This window comes from Clytia hemisphaerica, unplaced genomic scaffold (genome assembly GCF_902728285.1).
Source record: "Clytia hemisphaerica strain Z4C2 unplaced genomic scaffold, Clytia hemisphaerica genome assembly, whole genome shotgun sequence".
Classification (NCBI taxonomy): Eukaryota; Metazoa; Cnidaria; class Hydrozoa; order Leptothecata; family Clytiidae; genus Clytia; species Clytia hemisphaerica.
The window spans coordinates 14,409-21,904 of NW_027104503.1; positions in this window are offsets into that span (position 1 = coordinate 14,409).

Sequence of the window (7,496 nt, forward strand, 5' to 3'; positions counted from 1 at the left end):
TTATAATCCTGAGGTAGAACAAACAAAACATAGAAAGTTGGTATTTTACTATTTTTTAGTGCTCTATAAGATGATCTGTATTTTTTTTGAATTCTATGTTTAGATTTTATTACTATCCAGCCCCGTTTTATTTTATCCACATATGACTATTTAAAACGTCAAAATCTAACCACGTGCTTTCCACGTGCTTTCGCTATTGCATGTTATATTTTATACGTAAGTAATATACATATTACAATTCCCATCGCCTGAAAACCGAGCTTTCTCAAGGAAATGATAGTACGGCTATTGTTAAATCATATCTCATTATATCCCCTCCATCACCTTGAGTATGAATATATCTTTTAATGGATATTAACGTAAAAAGATGGTACTTTATAAAAATGTGTTAATATTTTCCACCTACCATTATGAATTTTTAATAAAAATAACTTAATTGTACTCATATCTCTAAAACCACAATCTTGCAGCAGCATTTAATCGTATTAAAACATGTCCATCTATATCTAGTCACATAATTAGCATCCTATTGAGTGACAGTGATTTTGACAGTGATAATGATCTAATAAGATTGAAGAATCACTCCTGTGAAAATGGTAATCATACCCAGACGATCTCAATCGAGCGGAATCCACGATCGAACCAATCGAACCAAATCGAACGCAATCGACCGATTGAAATTTGATTGTCGAACGCAATCGAATCTCAATCGAACGTCAAAATTCTGGGTAATATTCGATTGTTCAATTGTTGTTTGACTGGTTCGATCGTCGATTCCGTTCGATTGAGATCGTCTGGCTTTATTGTTGCAGCTTCCAAACTAACAATTAATTCTTTATCCTTTAACAAATCATCTGGCCCTTATAGCATTTCCCCAAAAATTATTCGTCTTCTAAAGTTTGATCTTTCTGGACCCCTTTCTTTTCTTTTTAACCTTTCATTTGAATGTGGTTGTTTTCCCACAATGCTTAAACTCTCAAAAGTTATTCCCGTTTTCAAAAACAAAGGCTCTCCACTTGAAATATCCAATTATCGCCCTATATCTCTCCTTTCCAACATAGAGAAAATTTGAGAAACTTATGTACTTCTGTCTTATTACTTTCTTAGATTCTCATCGAGTATTTTTGAGCGCCAGTTTGGTTTTTCGTAGATCTCACTCAACCATCCATACCTTACTTAATATTATTGAACGTATTCGTGAAATCTCTTCTTGATGTGGTAACTTTGGTGTGGTGTTTTTGTTGATTTGCAAAAGGCTTTCGATACTGTTGATCATTCTATTCTAATTTCAAAAACTCGACCTAGGGGTTAGAGGAAAGGCTAATGACTGGTTCAGATCATATTTATCTAACAGATCCCAGTTTGTCTCTATTTCATCTAATAAATCTTTCTATAAAATAATCCCTCATGGTGTTCCACAAGGCTCTGTTCTAGGACCTCTCTTATTTTTAATCTATATTAATGATCTTCACAATGCAATCTTTTCAAGTGAAACTTTTCGTTCGCTGATGATACCCATATTTTACATTTAATGATGATCTTCTTTCCATTTGTAACAGAGTCAATCGTGGACCTAAGATCCCTCCAAACTTGGCTCAAAGCCAATAAAATATCCCTATGCTGGAAAAACAGAATTTAATTTCAGACACTGTCGAAAAATTCTTCCTTTTGTCCCTTTTCTTAAAATTGGAGGTAAGAAAATTTTCAAAGTTCAACTATCAATATCTTGGCGTTTTTGATGACATGCACCTTACTGGAAAGCCCACAACACATCTTTATCAGCTAAACTTGCCAGAGCAAATGGTATTATATCTAAGCTCAGGCACTATGTTTCAACAAAAACCTTAGTAACATTTACTATGCTCTTTTTCATTCCCATCTTCACTATCTGTTGACAACTCTGGGGTCTCACTGACAATACCACTTCTAAGCCTATCTTTATCCTTCAAAAGAAAGCCTTACGTCTTATTACTTTTAACAACTTTCGATTGCCTTCTTCTCCCATCTTTTCTGACCTCAAAATTCTCAAGATTTTTGACCTTGTCAAATGCCTTAATATATCTTTTGTCCACAGCTTCCTAAATAAACACACTACCCTTTGACCTTCTGGAGTTTTTAACTTTATTCAGCTCGCTGCTGAAGATTGAAAACACTCAAAGTACCAAGAGTAGCATGGTTTGAAAACTACTTTTTGTCCCTCCTACAACACCATTACCTTTGGTAACAAATCTTTCTCTAAGTTTTGCATAACACATTCGAACAGCATCCAGCGATCTTACCCAAATATTACCCTGAGCTCATCTGATTTCAGTTTTGTTAAATCTCTCGCCCTTACTCACTGTCTTGGGAGATACTGAGCACACCCCTCCCCTACCAATAAAGTTTAGAAAACTTTATTTTAAGTTATTCTTCATTAGATAAAAAATTCTTAAAAAAATATGAATATTTATAAATAATTTACAAAGTGTTATAAACGCAGTCTGTACTTAGGTGGATGCATCTTTTTGATTAGCTAGACAATAAGGCGGTCTCCCTCCATATATTTTTGGTGCATATCATCACATGTATCTTTTTTGTAGTGTTAAATGGTAAATAAATACTTACTTACTTACATCCAAGCTCTCGAACATCACAAGCCGAATGAAATTACTTTCGATTTCCCGTAGAAATTATGCAATGAACAATCCCGGGGTCAATGAATCGACAATCGAACGCAATCGAACACAATCGAACATCAATCGAACGCAATCGAATATCAATCGAATCTGAAAATTGCGGTAATATTCGATTGAGATTCGATTGCGTTGTTCGACAATCGAATTTCAATCAGTCGATTGCTTTCGATTTGGTTCGACTGGTTCGATCGTCGATTCCGTTCGATTGAGATCGTCTGGTCATACCACATTTCTACAAGAAATTGTTTTTTTTCTTCTTCATTTTTCATTTTCATTTTCCGTTTTTTTTCCAAATTTTTTATTCATTTTCATTTTCCGTTTTTTTTCCAAATTTTTTACTTGATAATATTCCACTCACAAATATCTTTTAAACGAGCACAAAATCGCAACTGGATTTGAATTCTATCAAAAGTTACAGCAATTTTTGCGAAGCGAATGTACATGAGCGAAGCAGTTTTGCTATCGTGTGTGCGTACCTTTAACTTTCCATTCTTTCAACCATCTATAAGGCAGGAGATGGGAAAAACGTTTCCAATCTCCGAGTTGCGCGATACCAAAATATAAAGGAGATAAAATACGAAGGATATTCACCGAAATGGTAACTCAAATTACCTCCGTCATATCAAATTTGATGTATACGTCAGAATGATACGAAGAACGAGTCAACCCTCCGTGACCCGTGACGTCAATATTTAGGAGATAACAAGCGTGAAGAATATCCCGGGAAATGATAAAACAAATTACCTCCGTTATAGTAAATTGTTATATTTGAATTTATATCAAAACGAAAGTGATGCCATTATGCTCCCTATCCTGTTTGACGTCACGGCGATAGAGATATCTTGACACTGATTGGTTCTACAGATTCGTTGTCATGGTTTCAGTTTATCATCAAAATGGTATTCTCTTTTTTTTCCTCCGAATTTGGCTGAATCGCAATTCTGAGAAACTGCTTGGCTGTTTTTTTGAATTTTTATTGAGTCATTACTTTCTGTTATCATCATTACAATTTACTATAATTTGTCCTGTTTTTCTTGGCTTCGATCCTTGATTGGCATCGTTCTTTTTTGGTCACTGTTTTGGTTTCGACTTTCATTTCAATCAAATCGACAGCAGTTATTGTACTTGGTTTGGTTGGTCTTCAGATCAGGGAAGTCAATTTTAAAATTTATTGTGCTACAAATTACTTCTCATTTTTTACATTTGGTCTTCGAGTATATCCTCCTTGCTTGCCCTTCTGTTTAAAAGATACCGTATATAAAAATTCTTAAAAAAATATAAACATTTATAAATAATTTACAAAGTAAAGTTTTATAAACGCAGTCTGTACTTTTAGGTGGCCGCATCTTTTTGATTAGCTAGACTATAAGGCGGTCTCCCTCCATATATTTTTTGTGAATATCATCACTTGTATCTTTTTTGTAGTGTTAAATGGTAACTTCTTGAAGGTTTATTTATATTCCTTTGGTTGTATCTAATAAAGTTATATATCTCAAATTTCAATACTAAAGCTACGAAAAATAACCGAAATAGCTTTGATAATGTCACTTACCAACTTAATCTTGTTAATTTCGTTAAAATACATGTTCAAATTTCTCATCAAGGAGCAGTCGCCATTTTTATGGCGCGCTTTTCTAACCTCCAAACAGCTCTTGATGCTCCACGCATTCCATGCATGCGCTCCAAAATTCTGAGATATTTGCTTTCGATTTCGTTTTTGGTCCAGCGCGCAGCAGAATGGACCTTTAAAAAGGAGGCCCGGAATTCCCGAGTTATTTTTTCCGAGTTAAAAAAACCGAGTTAAGAAAAACCGAGTTACCCGAGTTGTGACTGACGGGGGAGTCATTTTTTTTTAACTCGGGAACGCCCTTTAGGGTTTGGGGGAACTCGGATTTTTGCTCCGTCTTTCCGAGTTATTTTTCTTGTTTGTGCTTCCCTTAATCTATTGATCGAAACCACCGTAATGAAGAAGAATTTGTGCAGAGTTCTTGGAGGGGGGTACTAGGCAGTACGGGTATGGCCGCCTTAAGGGGCCTTTTGGACCTTGAAGGGCGTAAATCACAAAAATCTAAGTTCAGTCCCCCTAAGGCTTGTAAAAACAGCCAAAAGTTCCAATAAGGGTCACAAAATCCCGAAAAACCAGTTTTTTCCTTGATTTTTGCGGCACATACCCGTTAGCTTGCAACTCTAGTACCCCCGGGCTTCTATGGAGCCGAACGGGTCTTACACGATCCCTCCATTGTTTTTCAATAACACAGAGATGTGCCGCATTTTTGACGACAGATTGAATTTAGCAATTCCTTTGTTTACGATTGATATTTTTTTCGAAATTTAGCGGTAAATTTTTCCCCAGAGTATCAGAGGTTAAGTTTTCAAAAAATATATTAACCTCTGAAGACAAATAATATGAAATTTATCGTGCATGGGTCAATCTAATCACTGTAGAAAAAATCAAAGATGAAGAGCAAATATTACCATATTAATGTCTAGCAGACTGTATCAGTATGCATTTTACTATTTACGAATTCCCCAGAAACCTGCAAGTGTAATTGAAATGAGTTTATTTCGAAAGAAATCTTTTACATGATCCCCAAATGTATAACAGTACTCTTAGGTTCCAATACGGGGGGGGGGTTGAAAAATTTTCTTAGATTTTAAATAAAAGGGAGGGGCCCTATTGCCGGGGGGGGTTTGAAAATTGTACTTCTGACCCAAAAATAGGTAAAAATAGCTAATCACGCGATTTAGAGCAAATAAGGGCCTTCTCTTGACAGCTGAAAATATTCTTAGAGAATAAAAGGGGGGGGTCCTAATAAGGTCCGGGGGGTTGGAAAATTTTCGAACAATTAACAAGCGGGGGGCCCGTTTATTTGGAACATAAGAGTAATTACTAAACTTTTAATGGAAAGACTTTAATTGAATCAAAATAATAGACAGACTTTATGTTATGATTCTATGTTATTATTGATCTCTATCACTGACTCTTTTTACAAAGCATTGATGACTTTTTGTAAGTTGTGTTTTCAACGACGGGAATAAAAATATCAACTCTGAACCTCATCCAAGATCTTGGATGGTCGTCATGGTTACTTTTGTCTTCGTTGATTGCGCACTGAATAGAATCTTGATTCGTCGGCACAGCGTCAATATATGATTTTGACCTGCGCTATTCACGGTAGTAAATTTTGGTTTCAATCTGTCATTTGTGTAAAAACCAGGCGAGCCGCTCAAGGCCGCGCAACTTTGGTAGGATTTGTTGGCTTCAAATCCTACCAAGGAGATTGACTTCTAGCCCTTCGGGCTTATACTTCATTGGTTCGAACCCATCAGCGGCAAAAAATTCGAAATTTCGGGAAATGCATCAAAAACTTTCAAAACTTAGCAATACAAAGAAAGTGTCAAAGAATAGAAGCTCAGAGTGGAGGTCGGGAAGGAAATATTTTTGCGTCACTTAAGGAACCCGGTACGAACGACATTCGGTTATTGCCACGTCAGCTGGACCTTCACGCCGCTCCGGCTTCTTGTTTGTTTATGCAAACGTTCCCCTCTGGGCACCGGGACTAACAAGGAGAAAACAAAGGAAAATTTTGTGAATTTAACGACCCTTATTGACCAAATTTTTACCTTTCCGGGGGTAAAAAGTTGAAACTTTCCTATTTCTCCGACCCTTGTTAGTGGGACTGAAATTTGATTTTCTGATTTTTCCGACCCTTAGCGGGACTTTGGAAATCCAAAAAGGTACCCTTAAGGGGCGGCACATACCGTACACCCTCCATTTGCCTAAGAACCCCCAACCCCGGGGTGGAATCAATTTCTAGCATTATCACCGTCCCGCCCAAGGCCTCCTACTCTGTACCAGAGTGTATCTCACGATTATCGTAGCGTAGTTCCTCTACGGCAATGAATTTCGAAATTAGCCGTAGATATTGGGTTTGTGTACAGACAAAAGGCCTCCCAACGGTTCAGTAGAATCCTTTTCTTTTCTGGTGAATCAAACAATAATCAAACGCTTTTCTGAACACTGATTGGTTTATTTTAAAAGCAATTACATCATAATTTTGAACTTCAAGCTCAACCAATCAGATCGATTTGATTGTTAAGGGGGCTTTTGGATTATTGTTATAGACCTACAGTAGTGAATGCACTGGGCCCTACTTGCAGCCCCTTAAGCGTTAAGGCTCTTTTTTGCCAGCTTATTCCCAAATGCACTGTATTTAAGAGCCGAAATGAACAAAAAAGAGAAAAAGTGTGCTCCAAGTCCAAGGCAGGGCGTAACCATTTGGAAAATCTGCCCACACTTTGGCTTAAAACGGTTAAATTTTTTTTAGAAAATGCACTGTAAGGGTCGAATTTTTGCCTAAATTTACTCAAATTCGCCTTATTTTGGGCTGTGCGTATGGTAATTTTTTAATAGAGTGCCTCCCCGGTATAACACCTTTGTCATATGATGTGAATTATTTCTTTGAGTGGTTATACTGTAAAAATACTTCCAATCAATTTTCCTTTATAAGGTCAACATGATCATGATGATATTTCGATTATGAGTAAAGGATTTGTCTGATTTGCGATAAACATCGCCGATGATCGTCAATGAAACCCAAGGGAGATGAAGAGTATGACTTGAGGGGATCACTGACCTTGACGTCCGCCGGGGGCGTGGCCCTGTCAGACAGACCCCAAGAAATTGTCCAAAATAGCCAAAAGTCGAACTTGTCAGATACAAATCTTGAAAATTTGTAAATTTGGGATCCTGTCAGATATCTTCAGAACCTAAAAGAGGGACTCCAACCAGTGTCATAGATCCAATAGGACAATCACTTT